This window comes from Miscanthus floridulus, chromosome 3 (assembly GCF_019320115.1).
Source record: "Miscanthus floridulus cultivar M001 chromosome 3, ASM1932011v1, whole genome shotgun sequence".
NCBI lineage: Eukaryota > Viridiplantae > Streptophyta > Magnoliopsida > Poales > Poaceae > Miscanthus > Miscanthus floridulus.
In genome coordinates, this window is record NC_089582.1 from 142,586,421 (window position 1) to 142,602,822 (window position 16,402).

Genomic DNA, 16,402 nt, shown 5'->3' on the forward strand with positions numbered 1-16,402 from the left:
TCCAACCATCGCTGGTACAATAGCTGGTTCTACCTCCGCAACGACGACGGTGGGCTTCCGCCCTATACCGGGCGGGTTGTGGAGAGCCAGCCGGAGAGGTGGAGGTATGGCATCCCGGTGGTTGATCAGCCCAAGCTGCGGTCACTCCTGGAGGCGCTAGAGAGGCTGCGCAGCCACGGCCTTGCGGCGGCTGTGGTCGTGGTGGTTTTCCACCGCCGGAGGGTGCTGTCGCTAATGGCTCGACGGCAGCGCCTGTTCGAGATGACACCGGATGAGCCGATCGATGGAGTCCAGTTGTCCGCCGTCGCCCTCTCTGACGAGGAGATTCTACGTCGAGTGAGAGAGACGGTGGAGGGGCGGCTAAGGAGTAGTGGTTTGACCCCATTCCCAATGTGCCCGATGCGGGGGTACATCTCTCTGGTGAGTCACGCGCCGCTGCGGCCCCCGAGGCCTCCTCGCTCCTTACATTTTCAATTTGTTCCCTTATTTGCGTTCGCTGTTCCCGCAGGGGATGAGGGATGTGCGAGCCTCCCCGCCGCCCCTTCCCAAGGACGTAGAGCGGTGAGTCGTGAGCAGGGCATACAAGGAGCGGAAGGACACCGAGGTGGCGAGGCGCAAGAGGAAGAGCCTCGAGCGCGACGAGCTAGAGAAACGTCGCCGACAGTAGAGGCGCGACGGTCTCTCGGTGGAGCCGTCTCCGTCACCGTCGTCGACGGATTCTTCAAGCGATGACGATGAGAGCGAGGCGGGTCGGGGTCCCCTGGACCATCTCCCTGACGTCAGGGGGACGGCGCCCGAGGCATCGGCGAGCGGCTCGGCGTCTCCAGGAGGAGGAGGAGAGGACGCCTCGGGGCTAGCGATCGCCCGCCCCGGGGCTAAGGCCGACACGCCCGAGGCACGGGTGTTGGGGAAGCGCGCCGTCAGCCCGGTGGGCTCGACAGTGGAGGTGGAATGGGCTATGGCGGGGGCGACCCAACAGCCTCCGCAGAGGGTCGAGGGGGCGTCGGAGCCTGGCGAGGGCCGGCTGACATCGGCGGACACGGGGGCCGTGCCACCGCCGCCGCCGCCACCGCCGTTGTAGAGGACAAGGGGCGTAGTGCAGAAGCTATTATGTCCCTGTTTGAGGTAAGTGTTTTGTCAGTGGAGTTTGCAGCATCTTCCACTCGTTCTTTGGTCGTACGCTGACCAAGTAAGTGTTTTTGTCTTTAGCCGGAAGCGTCAGGCGGATGCGCCCACCCTTGCGCCACGTAAGGCGCTCAAGGTGAGCACCAGCTCCACCGCCATACAGGTTCGGTACCGCCCCTAGTCCAACACCCGCCGCCGTCATAGGAGAATGCCCAAAAGGTGGAGGTTCATTCAATCTCTTCCGATGATACTTCTCGGGGGAAGGAGGCGGCGAACGCCGAGGCGGCCAGCACCGTGGAGCAGCTAGCTCTGACTTCTGGCGAGGGGAGCTCGACCCTCGTCTGGGTACGACTCGAGCCCCGCGGGTGGGATAGCCCGCGTGTCTTGTGGCGGAGCCGGGATGACCCTAAGGGGGAGCCTCTGTTCGCCCTCGAGGACGCGGCTGAGGGGGTGCTGGGGCTCCTTCGAACAATTTCACCAGCTGGAGGAGCGGTCACTGTAGACAGCGCTGTCTGTCGTGGCTGACGATCTGCCCGACGTTGCCCAGGTGCGCGCTTTCTTTCCTTGTGCTGTGTCATCTTTTTCCCAAGTTTTGTCGTAGTGCTTGACGTCTGTTCTGCCTATCCAGGAGCTTGAGGCTCGGTCCCTCGAGAAGTCGTTGTTCCTCCGGCGGGAGAGGGACGTCTAGGACTAGCTCCGGTAGCAGAAGGACCTACTTGCTAATGCCAATGAGCTTCTGTCGGCGTGGAGCGTGGAGGTGGAGGACCTCCACCTTCGCTGCGCTGATATGAAGGCCAAGGCAGCCACGGCTCGGGAGCAGGCTGCCCCTTTGGCGGCGTGGATCAAGGAGCTAGAGGAGGAGTTGACCCGAGTGGCAGGCGAGCGGGACACCTTCAGGTCTCGAGCCGAAGAAGCGGTGGCCTCTGCCAAGGCCATCGCCGGGCAGCTGGGTGCGGAGCAGGGTGCGCACCTGCTGATGAAAGGTGCCCTGGCGGAGGCCCTCAAGGTGGCCGAGGCCTCCCGGGTCGAGGCCTTAGCCTGGAAGGAAAAGGCCGAGGGTGAGTCCTGTTGAGCCACGTCCCTTGTTTTATTTGTTTTTCTTGCGTTCGATCCCTGACTCCCCGATGTGAAGCAGAGCTAGAGAGGGAGGCTTCCAGGGCGGCCAAGGCCTCTCGGGTCGAGGTCCGAAACTAGAGGGAGAAAGCTGAAGGTGAGTCTCGTAGGCGTGTACCCTTGTTCGGTTTGTTTTCTTTCGTGCTTAACCCCATCCCGCCTGTCTTGGCGCTGGGTTGGAGAATGAGGTCACCTGGGCAGCCGAGGCCTCCATCACAGTGCAGGCAGTGCTCGAGGCCGAGGTCTGGGAGCACAACACGCTGTAGGGCGCTGCCCGTACCGCCTGCCAGGCCCTGGAGGTCGGTGGAGTCGAGTTGGGCAGCTCCCTCAGGAGCCGCTTGATCACGTTGAGCGGTTGAGTCCACGAGCGGCTTCGGGGGGCGCTGCACACGGGCGTTAAGCGCGCCCTAGCCGTCGTCTCCTCGCACTACGCCGGTATCGACCTTGAGGCCATCAGCGACGGTTATGTCATGGCTGAGGACGACGAGAAGGCCGAGGAGGAGGTCATGAAGCTGGTGGAGGCGGCTGAGGCCCCTGGCACGGCGCTAGCCAGTTTGTTCGAAGAGGAGGTGGTTCCTCCTACGCCGACCGCCGACGTTGGCGTCCCGGAGTTTTGACCTAGGCCGAAGGGGCCATGTAAATAGATTAGGACTTACATTATAACGCTTGTGGCCGTCGAGGCCTTTTTAAAGTACTTATGCGTATACGCCTTTTATTCGTTTTTATTGTATTTCTGAGCCTCTGCCCTCTGTCTCGTCTTTGGACGTATCTCTTGCAAAAAACTTCCTCGAAGCCTAAGCTGTCCTTTGGGCAAAAGGTGGTGAGGGAGTTGCTGTAGCCCAGAGGTGTAGGCCGTCTCGTGGCTCAACCGGCCTTTTGGCCCTAAGACAGACTTTCGGTCCTTAGGTTTTTTACAATCAATTTGTCAAAGTATGCGAGAGAGTTTGGCGTAGAAATTTTTTTGAAAGAACGACTGAAAACGGTGTCTGGGACTTAGGGGAGGATCCCCCCTTCTAGACCCCAAGGGAGGCTCGGTTCTGCAGAGGCAGAGCCGAGTCTTGTTCGAGCCCCGCGGTGGGCACCTCTGCAGAGGTAGAGCCGAGTCTCCCTTATAGCGTTATTGTAACGTCGATCCCCCATCGACAGGCTCGGGGGGTTTCTTGAAAAAATTAGAACAACTAAAGAACGCCTCTTTATTGTATTTCGAGAAATAATGTATATAATGCTTGGAAATTTAAGGGTAGAAGCGACGTAGCTGTTCTATGTTCCAAGCGTTGGTGAGGATTTCACCCTTCTCGTTGGCTAGCTTGTAGGTCCCGGGCTTCAGCACTTGGGCAACGATGTACGGCCCTTCCCATGGCGGGGTCAGCTTGTGGCGGCCCTTATTGCTCTGCCTCAGTCTCAGCACCAGGTCGCCCACTTTCAGGTCTCGGCTTCGAATGCGTCGTGCTTGATAGCATCGTAGGGCTTGCTGGTACTTGGCCGAGTGTTGCAGCGCAACGTCTCGGGCTTCCTCCAGTTGGTCAAGGGCGTCCTCGTGGGCAGTGCGGTTGCTCTGCTCGTTGTAGGCTTGAAGCCTTGGGGAACCGTACTCCAAGTCAGTGGGGAGGATGGCCTTAGCTCCATATACCAGGAAGAATGGTGTGAACCCCATGGCTTGGCTCGGAGTGTTCCTCAGGCTCTAGATGACCGACGGGAGTTCGGCAAGCCATTTCTTGCCAAATTTCTTCAACCGGTTGTATATTCTTGGCTTGAGACCCTGTAGGATCATGCCGCTGGCACGTTCTACTTGGCCATTTGTCCTAGGGTGTCCTACGGCCAACCAGGCCACGTGGATGTGGTGGTCATCGCAGAACGTCAGGAACTTGTGGCCGGTGAATTGTGTCCCGTTATCAGTGATGATGTGTTTGGAACCCCGAACCTGTGGATGATATCAGTGAAGAACAGCACCGCTTGCTCGGATTTGATTCGAGTGATCGGACGAGCCTCGATCCACTTAGAGAACTTATCAATCGCTACTAGCAAATGGGTATAGCCCCCGGGGGCCTTCTGCAGAGGCCCAACCATGTCCAGCCCCCACACGGCGAATGGCCATGTAATGGGGATGGTTTGGAGGGCTTGGGCCGGGAGGTGCGTCTGCCGCGCATAGTACTGGCATCCCTCGCAGGAGCATACCAGCTTGGTGGCGTCAGCAACCGCCGTTGGCCAGTAGAACCCTTGGCGGAAGGCATTTCCGACGAGCGTCCAAGGCGTTGCATGGTGCCCGTAGGCTCCTACATGCAAGTCCCAAAGTAGGGCTTGGCCTGCCTCAGTGGTGATGCACCGTTGGAGGACGCCAGATGGGCTTCGCCTGTACAACTCGATGTTGCTGAGGACATAAGTTTTGGCTCGTCGCGCAAGCTGTCGGGCTTCAGTCCTGTCTATAGGAAGCTCTCCTCGAATGAGGTAATCAAGGAACATGACTCGCCAGTCCGTGCCCTGGTTGGCCTCGGGAGGCTCCGCGTTGATTTCCATGGCCTCGAGCTCGGCCGCGAGGGCCTCGGTGGCAGAGGGGGCCTTGAGCCCTACGGTGGGCTCGACCAGTGGGCCCTCTTCTGCCGCCGGGGCGTAGTCGATGGAAGGCTTGTGGAGGTCTCTGGCGAAGATGTTCGGGGGGACCGAGGCCCATGCTGATGCCATCTTTGCTAGTTCGTCCATGGCCTCGTTGAATTTTCACGCAATGTGGTTGAGTTCGAGACCGTCGAACTTGTCTTCTAGGCGACGCACCAACTTGCAGTATGCTTCCATTTTGGGGTCATGGCAGTTCGACTCCTTCATCACTTGATCGATGATGAGCTACGAATCACCCCGTATGTCGAGACGCCGTACTCCAAGTTCGATGGCGATCTGCAAGCCATTGACGAGGGCTTCATACTCGGCTGCGTTGTTGGAGGCGGCGAAGTGGAGCTGAATCATGTAGCGCATGTGCACTCCGAGGGGTGAGACGAAGAGCAGACCCACGCCTGCCCCGGTCTTCATCAGGGACCCGTCAAAGTACATGGTCTAGCATTCTGCCTGGACATGAGCAGGTGGCAGTTGGGTGTCGGTCCACTCAGCCACAAAATCGGCCAAGACCTGGGATTTAATTGCTTTTCGATGCGCAGAAGACAGGGCTTCCCCCATGAGTTCGACGGCCCACTTGGCTATCCTACCCGAGGCCTCCCGGTTCTGAATTATCTCTCCCAGAGGGAAAGACGACACCACGGTCACCGGGTGGGACTTGAAGTGGTGACGCAGCTTGTGTCTAGCCAAGACCACGGCGTAGATCAGTTTCTGGATGTGGGGGTAGCTTGTCTTAGTCTCAGAGAGTACCTCGCTGATGAAGTAAATAGGTCGTTGGATGGGTAGAGCGTGCCCCTCTTCCTGCCTCTCGGCCACTACAGCCGTGCTGACCACTTGGGTCATTGCGGTGATGTAGAGTAAGAGGGCATCGCCCTTGGTTAGAGGCACTAGGATGGGAGGATTGGTGAGCAGTGCCTTGAGCTTGGTGAGGGCTTCCTCGGCCTTGGGGGTCCAAGAAAAGCATTCGGATTTTCTCAAGAGGCGGTACAGAGGCAAGCCTTTTTCGCCAAGGCGCGAGATGAAGTGGCTCAGGGCCGCAAGGCATCCCATAACCCTCTGCACTCCCTTGAGGTTTTGGATTGGTCCCATGTTGGTTACGGCCGAGACCTTCTCTGGGTTGGCCTTGATGCCGCGCTCCGAGACTATGAATCCCAAGAGCATGCCTCGGGGGACCCCAAAGACACACTTCTCGAGGTTGAGCTTGATGCCCTTCTCTCTAAGGCATTTGAAGGCTATCTCCAAGTCATCGACGAGATCACTGGCCTTCCTGGACTTGACCATGATGTCGTCCACGTAGGCGTCGACGGTTTGCCCGATGTGCTCACCAAAGACGTGGGTCATGCACCGCTGGTATGTGGCCCCTACATTTCTGAGGCCGAATGGCATAGTCACATAGCAGTACATGCCAAATGGGGTGATGAAAGAAGTCATGAGCTGGTCGGATTCTTTCATTTTGATTTGATGGTAACCGGAATATGCATCAAGGAAAGATAGGGTTTCGCATCCCGTAGTGGAGTCAATGATTTGGTCGATTCGAGGTAATGGGAATGGGACTTTTGGACACGCTTTATTCAAGCTGGTGTAGTCTACACACATCCTCCACTTCCCATTTTTCTTCTTAACTAATACAGGATTAGCTAACCACTCTGGATGGGACACTTCCTTGATGAATCCGGCCGCCAAGAGCTTCTGCACCTCCTCGCCGATGGCCCTGTGCTTTTCCTAGTCGAATCGGCATAGGCGTTGCTTCACCGGTCTGGAGCCGGTCCGGATGTCCAAGGCGTGCTCAGTGACCTCCCTCGGTATGCCCGGCATGTCTGAGGGACTCCACGCGAATACATCGGCATTCACGCGGAGAAAGTCGATGAGCACGGCTTCCTATTTGCTGTCGAGGGTGGTGCTGATCCTCAGTGCCCGGTCATTGGAGCAGGTGGGGTCGACTGGGACGAGTTGGACGGCCTCTGTGGGCTCGAAAGTCCCGGCACGATGCTTGGAGTCAGGTGCCTCGCTACCAAGTCGGTCGAGGTTGACTATGAGGGTCTCAGCCTCCACGAGAGCCTCGGCGTACTCGACCGTGATGACGCCGTTGGGGCCTGGCATCTTGAGCATGAGGTAGGTGTAGTTGGGGATCGCCATGAACTTGGCGTAGCATGGGTGCCCTAGGATGGCGTGATAGGTCCCCTTGAACCCAACCACCTCGAAGGTGAGGACCTCCTTGCGGTAGTTGGAGGGAGTGCCGAAGCAGATGGGCAAGTCGATGCGCCCGAGGGGTCGCGTGCGTTTCCCTGGCACGATGCCATGGAAGGGCGCGGCATCACCTCGGAGCTGTGACTGGTTGAGCTCTAGGAGCTCCAGGGTGTTGGCGTAGAGGATGTTGAGACCGCTACCTCCGTCCATCAACACCTTGGTGAGCCGGGTGTTGCCGATGATTGGGTCGACGACGAGTGGGTACTGCCCGGGGTTTGGGACATAATCGGGGTGGTCATCCCGATCAAAGGTGATCGCCTCCCGAGACCAGTCGAGGTACCGGGGAGTAGCCACCTTCACCGAGAAGACCTCCCGACGCTCCTTCTTTCGCTGACGCGCCGTGAGGCACACTGAAGGCCCGCCAAAGATCATGAAGGCATTGTGCACCTCGGGGAACCTATCGTCCTTGTCGTCGTCCCTATCGCCGGCGTCCTTCTTCTTGGCATCATCATTGGAGAGCCCAAGCTTGGCATAGTAACATCGGAGCATGGTGCATTCTTCGAGGGTGTGCTTCACGGGCCCTAGTGGTAAGGGCAGGGCTTCTTAAGCATGTCCTCGAAGAGCCCAGGGCCTCTGGCGGGGACTCGGGGGTTCCTGCGATCTGTGGCTACGACTAGACCGGCCTCGAGGACCTCCTGCTTCCCTTGGCGATCCTTTTTCTTTCTCTTGGGGGGGTGGGAGGCCGAGGCCCCGGGGGCCTCATCCCTCCGCTTCCCCTTGGCGTCATTATCGGGGAAGATGGCCCCGACACCCTCTTCGCCCGAGGTGAAGTTGGTTGCGATGTCGAGGAGCACGACCGCCGAGGTCGGTACGTTCTGGCCTAACTCTCAGACCAGGTCTCGGCAGGAGGTGCCGGAGAGGAACGCCTGGACAATTTCCGAGTCACCGACGCGGGGCAACTCGGTGCATTGCTTGGAGAAGCGTCGGATGAAGTCTTAGAGAGACTCGTCCGGCCTCTGGCGACAACTCTTGAGGTCCCAGGAGTTCCTGGGGCGCACGTATGTGCCCTGGAAATTCCCAACGAAGACCTTTACTATGTCGCGCCAGTTGTGGATCTGTGAGGGAGGGAGGTGTTCGAGCCAGGCTCACGCTGAGTCTGACAGGAACAAGGGGAGGTTGCAGATGATGAGCAGGTCATCGTCCGCGCCGCCTAGCTGACAAGCCAGGCGGTAATCGGCCAGCCACAGCTTAGGGTTGGTCTCATCGCTGTACTTTGCAAGGTTGGCTGGTTGCCAAAACCGGGCCGAGAAGTGAGCGCTGCGGATGGCCTTGCTGAAGACTCGAGGGCCAGGTGGCCAAGGAGAAGGGCTGCGGTCCTCCCCACTGCCTTAGCGACCGCCTCAGTGTGAGTGGTAGCCTCGGGTGGGCCCATCATTGTCGTGGCGCCATCGCCTGCTAACCACATCGTGATCGCCTTGTGCCTCACGCCGGGCGCTAAGGCGGTCGTGCACCGAGGGGGCCTTGTTGGCTATCGGTGCCCGAGCAAGATTGGGACGAACCGAGGCCTCTCTATCCTGCCGAAGCGATGCCGCGGGTAGTTCCGAGGCACCCCCGTGCCGTCCAGGGGCGGAGCTTTCGGCTTGCTGTACCACGGCGGTCTCCAGGAGGTCTCGGAGCTCACCGTGGGCCCGTCGCCCCTCCGAGGTAGAGGGCTTGGGCATCGTCTAGAGAAGCATCACCGCTGTCGTGATGTTCTGGCTAGCACGATTGAAGATGAGGGGTTGCTCACCCCCTTCGTCGTTGTTGATGCAGCGGTTGACATCGTGAGCCCTCCGCTGGGCTGCTCCGCCATCACCGCGACCCCGCTGCTCTTTCTCGAGAGTGTCTCAGAGCTACTACAGAAGGAGTCGTTCTTGTTCGACCTTGGCCTGAAGCTCACGGAGCTGCTCCAGGTCCAGGCATCGAAGTTCCTCAGGGGCAAGGTTCTCGTTCCGCGCTGCCCGGGGCTCGACGCGTGGAGGTGCGGCGTCGCCTGCCCCCTCAGGGGGTGGGGAGCGAGAACCTGCCCCTTCGTCCTCATCGCCTGTGCTCGGCATCCCGAGCTCGACGTGGAAGCACTCATGAGTGGGGTTGTAAGTGCCTTCGTCATCGGAGTTGGAGTAGTCGAAGCAGTAGTCGCTCATGGGCAGGAACCGGCACATGGCTTCAGGGTCGCGAAGCCTAGAGAAGTCTGCTCTAGCCCACACCTCGTCCTCCTCCGAGGAGTCAGTGTGGGTGTGGTTCGGCGTTGTGGTGATGAGGTCGAGGGCAAAACGTTGGTAGGCGGCGGCGGTATTGCCAAACCCGAAGGGGTATGGGGATGGTGTTGTCGCTGGGCTCCGCTCTGCTGGAGGCGACTCCTTAGGAGGTGGCGGGGCAGAGGTTGATGACGGGGCATCGCTGCACGCCACCGGCGTCTTTCCCTTGCCTAGGCTTAGGCTAGACAGGTCCCCAACCAGGGACCCTATACCAACAGCCGGGCAAGGGATACCGGTGGAGCGTGGTGCATCGTCCTATGCTCGCGCGGTGTCGGAGTGGTCTCGCCCGCATCGTGCCTGGCGAGCGCGACTAGAGTGGCGGCCCGGGCACCGCCTACGCCTAGGCTACTGGTACGTGATGTCATCGTTGGTCGATGGGGTTCTGGGTAGGAGGAGTACCATATCGTACTCATGTCCTAGAGACATGAACTCTAGGCTCCTGAACTAGATCACCGTGCCATGACACAGTGGTTGCATGGGGTCTGCCATCCGGAACTTGTTGGGATGACTAAGCTGACACACAGTAGCTCCCCTACCTGGCACGCCAACTGTCGGTGTTTTGGATCCGGTGGGTCCTCAACCGACTAGTGAAAGTGTATTGCGTGCCCCTAATCCCGGATGGTGATGCAAAGAGACACAAGGTTTATACTGGTTTAGGCAATAGGTGCCCTACGTCCAGTCTGAGAGAGCGATCTTATATTCCTTGCACCGAGGTGCTCGTAGTAGGGGTTTACAAGCAGGGCGAGAGAGGGAGCTAGTCCTAGGTCTCTGCGTAGTGGCGTGAGTTGCTTGAGATGTTGATCTCTTGCGATGAGGAAGAGTGTGACTGTCTGTGTCTGTTCGTGTTCTCCTGAGCTCGACCCCCCTAGAAGCGGCCTCGGTCACTCCCTTTTATAGTCAAAGGGAGGTACAGGGGCGTTACATGCATTTGCTATGTGGCATTTTGTGAGCAGAGGCGGCATGTTCGAGCCCTATAGGTCGTCACTGTGGTGGCATGGTCGGTGGAGCGGCCTTGTCCTCGATGCACTAGAGTGACGCGCCAGTCACACCTGATCCTGTGCGATGTGGGAGCTCCTATGGCTTGGCGCAGGGTATGGTGCATACTACAGACGATGTGTCGGTTGCTGTATGTTGACAACATAGAGAGCTGAGGCCCAGTCGGTGCAGAGGCTGAACCATTGTGGGGGCTCGGCGGGTGCGAGTCCTGAGGCTTTAGGAGCCCGGAAGCGGATAGCCGAGGCTCAGAGGGAGCAGTTGGTCTTTCACACTGATTCCGAGGCTACAGGGGCCCGAACATGACTCTTCACACCACGCTGTCCTTGGAGTAGGGGTTAGGCAGTACAGTGCAGCACGGGTGTCAGTCGTGGGCACAGTGTCGAGCACAGTGGCTGGTAACCCATGCCTCGTCCCGTCCTGGATGGAATGGCGTCGATGTGACTCACGTCTCGTCGGTCACTCCACTGTATCGAGCCATCGTTCGGCTGACGTCGCGGGAGTGGTTGAACACGTTAGTTGGACATGACGTCTTGTCAGAGAAGTTGGTCAAGGCGGAGGCGACGGGGTTGTTGCTGAGCTAGCCTCGAGTGAGGCGGAGAATCGGTATCTCATCCGAGGCCTTATGGGCGGGGCCTCGGGCGAGGCGGAGAATCGGTACCTCGTCCGAGGCCTTATGTGTGGGGCCTTGAGCGAGGCGGAGAACCGGTGCCTCATCCGAGGCCTTACGTGCGGAGCCTCGAGCGAGGCGGAGAATCGAATCGATACCTCGTCTGAGGCCTTACGTGCGGGGCCTCGAGCGAGGCGGAGAATCGGTACCTCATCCGAGGCCTTACGTGCGGGGCCTCGAGCGAGGCAGAGAATCGATACCACGTCAGAGGCCTTACGTGTGGAGCCTCGAGCGAGGCAGAGAATCGGTACCTCGTCCGAGGCCTTACGTGTAGAGCCTCGGGTGAGGCGGAGAATCGGTACCTCATCCGAGGCCTTTCGTGTGGAGCCTCGGGCGAGGCAGAGAATCGGTACCTCGTCCGAGGCCTTACGTGCGGAGCCTCGAGCGACACGGAGAATCGGTACCACGTCCGAGGCCTTGTGGTTTCATTTTGAGCTGAGCCCGCTTCAAGTGAGCCTGGATATTATTCGAGGTGAGCCGAGCGGTCCAGCCAAGCCTCGGATAAGGTGGGGGTTTGCCGGTAGTTGTCTCTTAGCTTCGATTTTTACAAGGTCTAAGCAAATTTTTTGGTTCTCGCTTAGGGGACCCCTTTTTATGGTACCCGACAGTATGCCTCGCTCCGACTCGCACGCGCACCCTGCCCTCGATGCTGCGCCCGCCGCTCCTCGCGTCCGGACGGTCGCACACCCTGCACCCTCCTTGCATGCGCATCCTGCCTCCATCGCTGTGCCCAGCTCCTTCCCCTAACCCCCTCATCGCTCTCCATGTGGGCGGGACCCGAGAGCCAGCCCCTGGCTCGCTGCGTCCCCATCCACCGGCTCCTAGCTCGCCGCGTCCCATCCCTCGGCCCTGAGATGCGCGCCCATCACTTACCATGCGCCATGAAACACTTGCAACATGAAACACTTGAATGCAACATACATCTGACATGAAACATTTGAAACATATTATGCAATATATGTGTGAAACATATGCAATATAGAGATAAAACACTTGCAACATGTGTGTGAAACATATGCAACATCCAAATAAAACACTGCTATAACATACGTATGAAACAGATGAAATATTTTGAACAAATGCTTGCAACATACCTCTGAAAACATTTGCAAAAATATGCAACATCCCGATCTATTTTTACAACATCCATATGTAACAATTACAACATACCTCTAAAATATCTAAAACACTTGAAACATATAATTGTAATATAGGGGAGGAGAAGGCTTGGGGCGGTCGATTCCAGTCATCGGGATGGGATCCGACGGCGAGCGATGGCAAGCGAGCACCACCAGCACCAACACCAGTGGCAGCACGCAAGCACTACTACCACCACCACCACCAGCACCGACCTTGGCTCGGCTGAGCTAGCAGCGCCCCCTACAGCAGGGAGTGGGCTGAGCGATGCATAGCCAAAACGAGGAGCGAGGTGTGGGTGGGTGTTGGTGCCTCTTAGCGTAAACAAAAAAAGTTTGCAAGCACACGGAAGTACCGTTGTAGCACTTCACTCGGTGGTATTCAGGGTATAGTATTTCCACGAGGAACGGAGGTGTAAGAAGTCTCTTGGCTAGTCTACCTAGGAGAACAAGAGGAAGGATCACTCGGGTAGTGAGGTTCTTCTAAATATTAGAGAACCTAAGAAAAGGTAGCTTTGCAACTACAGACTTGCTTCGGACACCGGCTTACGCTTGGTCTACCAGGCGATACCGGCCTACGGCTCTATGTTGTATCCGAACATGGGCGATTACAAAGGACGGACAGGGTTGTCGCCACCTGCCGCCTACCCCTCAACCTGGGGATACGAGGCAAACGAAGGTGACTTCTAGCTTAGACACCACGTCTACGCTATCGGTCACTACTCTAGCGTTGGCCAAGAACTTCCGTCTTTATCAGGAGTCCTTTACTAGAGTATTCGTCCAGGGGACGAGCGATGAACCCGTAAGCTAGTAATGAACAAAGATAACTTTATTAAGAACTCGATATCAAAAGATGAACATGAACTTCTTACTCCAAGTAGTAAGATGATCGTAGAGGTACAAGTGTAGAGGGGACCGACAAGTTCATGTACAAGGCTTGCCGAGTATGAGAAGTAGAGGGAGCCGCTACTCTGCTATTCATCTAACTCTTCCTCACTCACTCCCTACTCTAGTCTAGCTAGAAGCTAATGGAAAAAAAGTTGGTGCTCTTGCTCTTCTTCTCCAAGTATATTGTGATGTTGAATGTGAAGAGGGGGGCCTCCTTTTATAGCTTGAGGAGGTCGGTTTAGTGAGGTATTTTAGGAAAGCACCCATGCAACTGACCTCCCCATGCATTGAATGCACCGCCTGAGGAAGGTAGGGCCAGGCTGAGCTGGGGGCGGTGCGGGCCAGCCCACCCGCCACCACCTTGCTCTGGTAGGTTGTTGGCTGGGCCTGGATGGCTCCCACACCGATGCTTGGCCCAAATTCAGAGATTGGATGTGCTTTGCTTGTGTTTTGCTTGAATGTGCCTTCTTGGTTGCGCATTTGAGAGTGTTTTCACATGTTGTCCTACAAAACATATTTGTACCAAAACTTGTGAAGAATGTTAGTTGAAAACCCTATTTCTAAGTTTTGGTTCTCATATTTGTTTATTTCTTTTAACTATTGTCGGTATAAATATGAGCTAAGCATTGCCAACAAGCTCCCCCATACTTAGTCCTTTGCTCATCCTCGAGTAAAGTTTTTAAGGACTAAAGCGGGTTCATCTCCTTGATCTAAAAATCTGCATGCAAATTATTCCAAGCTTCACCTTAACTTGTGAGCTTCCAAGTGTCTACCAAAATATATTGGGTAATTGAAAAATGGAACAGCTTGGATTCAAATCTTCTCACTCTATTCCTGCTCAAAAACTTTGGTTTTTGTATGGTTTTGAAAACATTATGATAGCTTTTGTTTCTTGAATGATTCTCTCAAGTCACTCAATTTTGGAAGTGGTTCCTCACCAAGGCATATTTTGAAATTTTGCCTTCTCTTTGATCGTCCTACTCCTAACGCTTATGTGGAGCTTTTGGGTAGGGATGAAAATTTTGAGGCACACTTACTTTGCATATGTTCTAAAGTCAAATCTCGGACCTCACCGGAGGGAAGTGTTATACTCTTAGATCAAAACTATGCAAGTGTGTGGAATTTGGTAGAAATATACTCCTTGGTTTGATTTGATCTCTAGCTTTTTTGAGACATGGCTAGCTTATTATTTATTTTCAATACCTTTTCATAGTCTTTTTGTCTCTTAATATGCTAGGGAGATCATAATTTAAGATCATGGAGTATTTATTTGCTAGTGATGGAGAACATGTTTTAGCGTATTCCCAATGTAGGAATAACTGTTTATTTGTGGCGTGTACGTGAGTTTTGATCTTGGGAGCATGAAACATCTCTCAACAGGTGTCACAAAACTTGAGAAAACTCAATATAATGTAAGAGGCATATGTAGAAGGTTTCGTCATGTATGATCATATATGGCCTTGGTAGGTATGTGAATGTCATTCAAGGAACATGCAATTTTGCATTTTTGTTTTGTAAAAATAAATCCCAAGTAGTTTGCAAGAATGAGCAAGAGTCATATCATCTTACTATATCTCATTCGTCAATTACTTAGATAAAATGGGTTCCCTATGATAAGTGTTCACAAGTTTTTAGGAATATTAGCACATAATAAAAAGGTTTGCGCACTTTCTTAATCAAAGGCAGATATGGAGATGGAGCATTTCTTTTTAGTTTATTTTAAAATTTATTTAGTTTTAAAGCTTCTATTAAATATGGAGTGAGAGAGTGAGAGTTGCACAAACCGAGTTTTGAATTTGACCATCATTTGTGCAACTGAGTCGGAGGTGAGTGTGGTGCCTCCGCCACACTTGTTTTCCTGCCTATTTTATTTTGACAACAAAAATAAAACAAGAAAATAAGTGCAAGAAATATTTCTAATAATAATATATTTATTCAATTATCTAAATGATAGGCGCATTACATGATTGATACTAAAAAATGGTTGGAATGAAAAACTTAAAAGATAAAGATGCGCCTAATTATTTTGGTGGGAGTGACCTAGAAAGGCTGATTTAGAGCATGCCCTACTCCCGTCGCCTTTGCCACCCTAGCAACCTTTTCTCCAAAGCCACGATGAAGCTCATTGATCTCATCACCGAGGTCTTTGATTTTCATAAGACTCTCGGCGAGACGATCATTGGTCTTTCTAATGCTTTCGCGCAAGCTTTTTGTAACACCCCTGGTGTTACGAGCTCGTTTAGCACCGCGATTTAGGCCTAAGAAAAATTCCAAAACGATTTTCTCGGATTTTAAAATTTAACTTATGTTTAAAAGTGTTATTTTGGTGAATTATATTAATCAATGGGTTAATTAGTTCCTAGATGTTTTGTTTCTACGAGTCAGTATGACGTATGGACTAGTGTTTGAAATGCGTAGTGGTTGGAATTAATTAGGTTTAGGTATATTAAAAATTACGGCAAAAAGCGCTAAAGGTTATTAATCAATTAAGGTGTAAACATACTTATGAATCCCATACTGTGGTCTCGTCCTTGTGGCTTCCTGAGCCTCCCATTCAATTTTCCGCAGAAACTCTTGGATCATGCATGCATGGGAAGCCTTAAATGCGATGAGTGCATGCAGCCAGGTGTTTGATGAATGTGGCGATGACTTATGCATGCATGCAGCTGAAAGTCTGAGGTGTGATAAAGGATATGATGAATTGATGGTGCTTGCATGGAGTAGTACGTGTGTTGGATGCATGTGTGCAGCTGAAAGCCTAGGGGTGATGCACGTGGTGCATTAGTGCAGCGCCACCAGTGGTCACTTCTCCATGCAACAATTATTTACTATGTGTACAGTAATTGCTATCTATGGAGCCGCTGTAGGTCCAGTTAATGTGATGAGACTTGTTACACATAGACGTCTCATTGTTTAGCACGTGCGAGCTTGTTCTTTGCTCTGAGCTTCATCTCCTTATTTCCTCCGCCCTATAGCTTGATTAGCCCACTGACTGCCTCCGACAGGTGCCTGCCTCCACCTTGGCCTTCACTTGATGTGTCAGGCCGCCCTGTCCCACGCCGTGTCCTTTCACCTCTATGTGCGCGCACAGGCGCACCGCTGTCGGCCACGCCGCGCTGTCCTGCCCGGTCTCCGTGTCCATGCTCTGGTGCAGAGAGAGACAACTGGTGGCACCGGGGATTCTTGGTATTGCCTAAAGCCGGCTCTCGCCTGTGAGTAGCGTGGAGCTGCATGCATGTGCTCAGAGTTAGGCAAGGAAAAGCTAGCGTCTCATCCTGCATGCCTAACTCCTGTCCACAATCCTGCATAGGTGACGTTCCCATCTTTTAGAGCACCAGCGGCTAGCGCATTTTTACAGCACCAGCAGCTGAGTCATCGTAGCTGTGATAGGC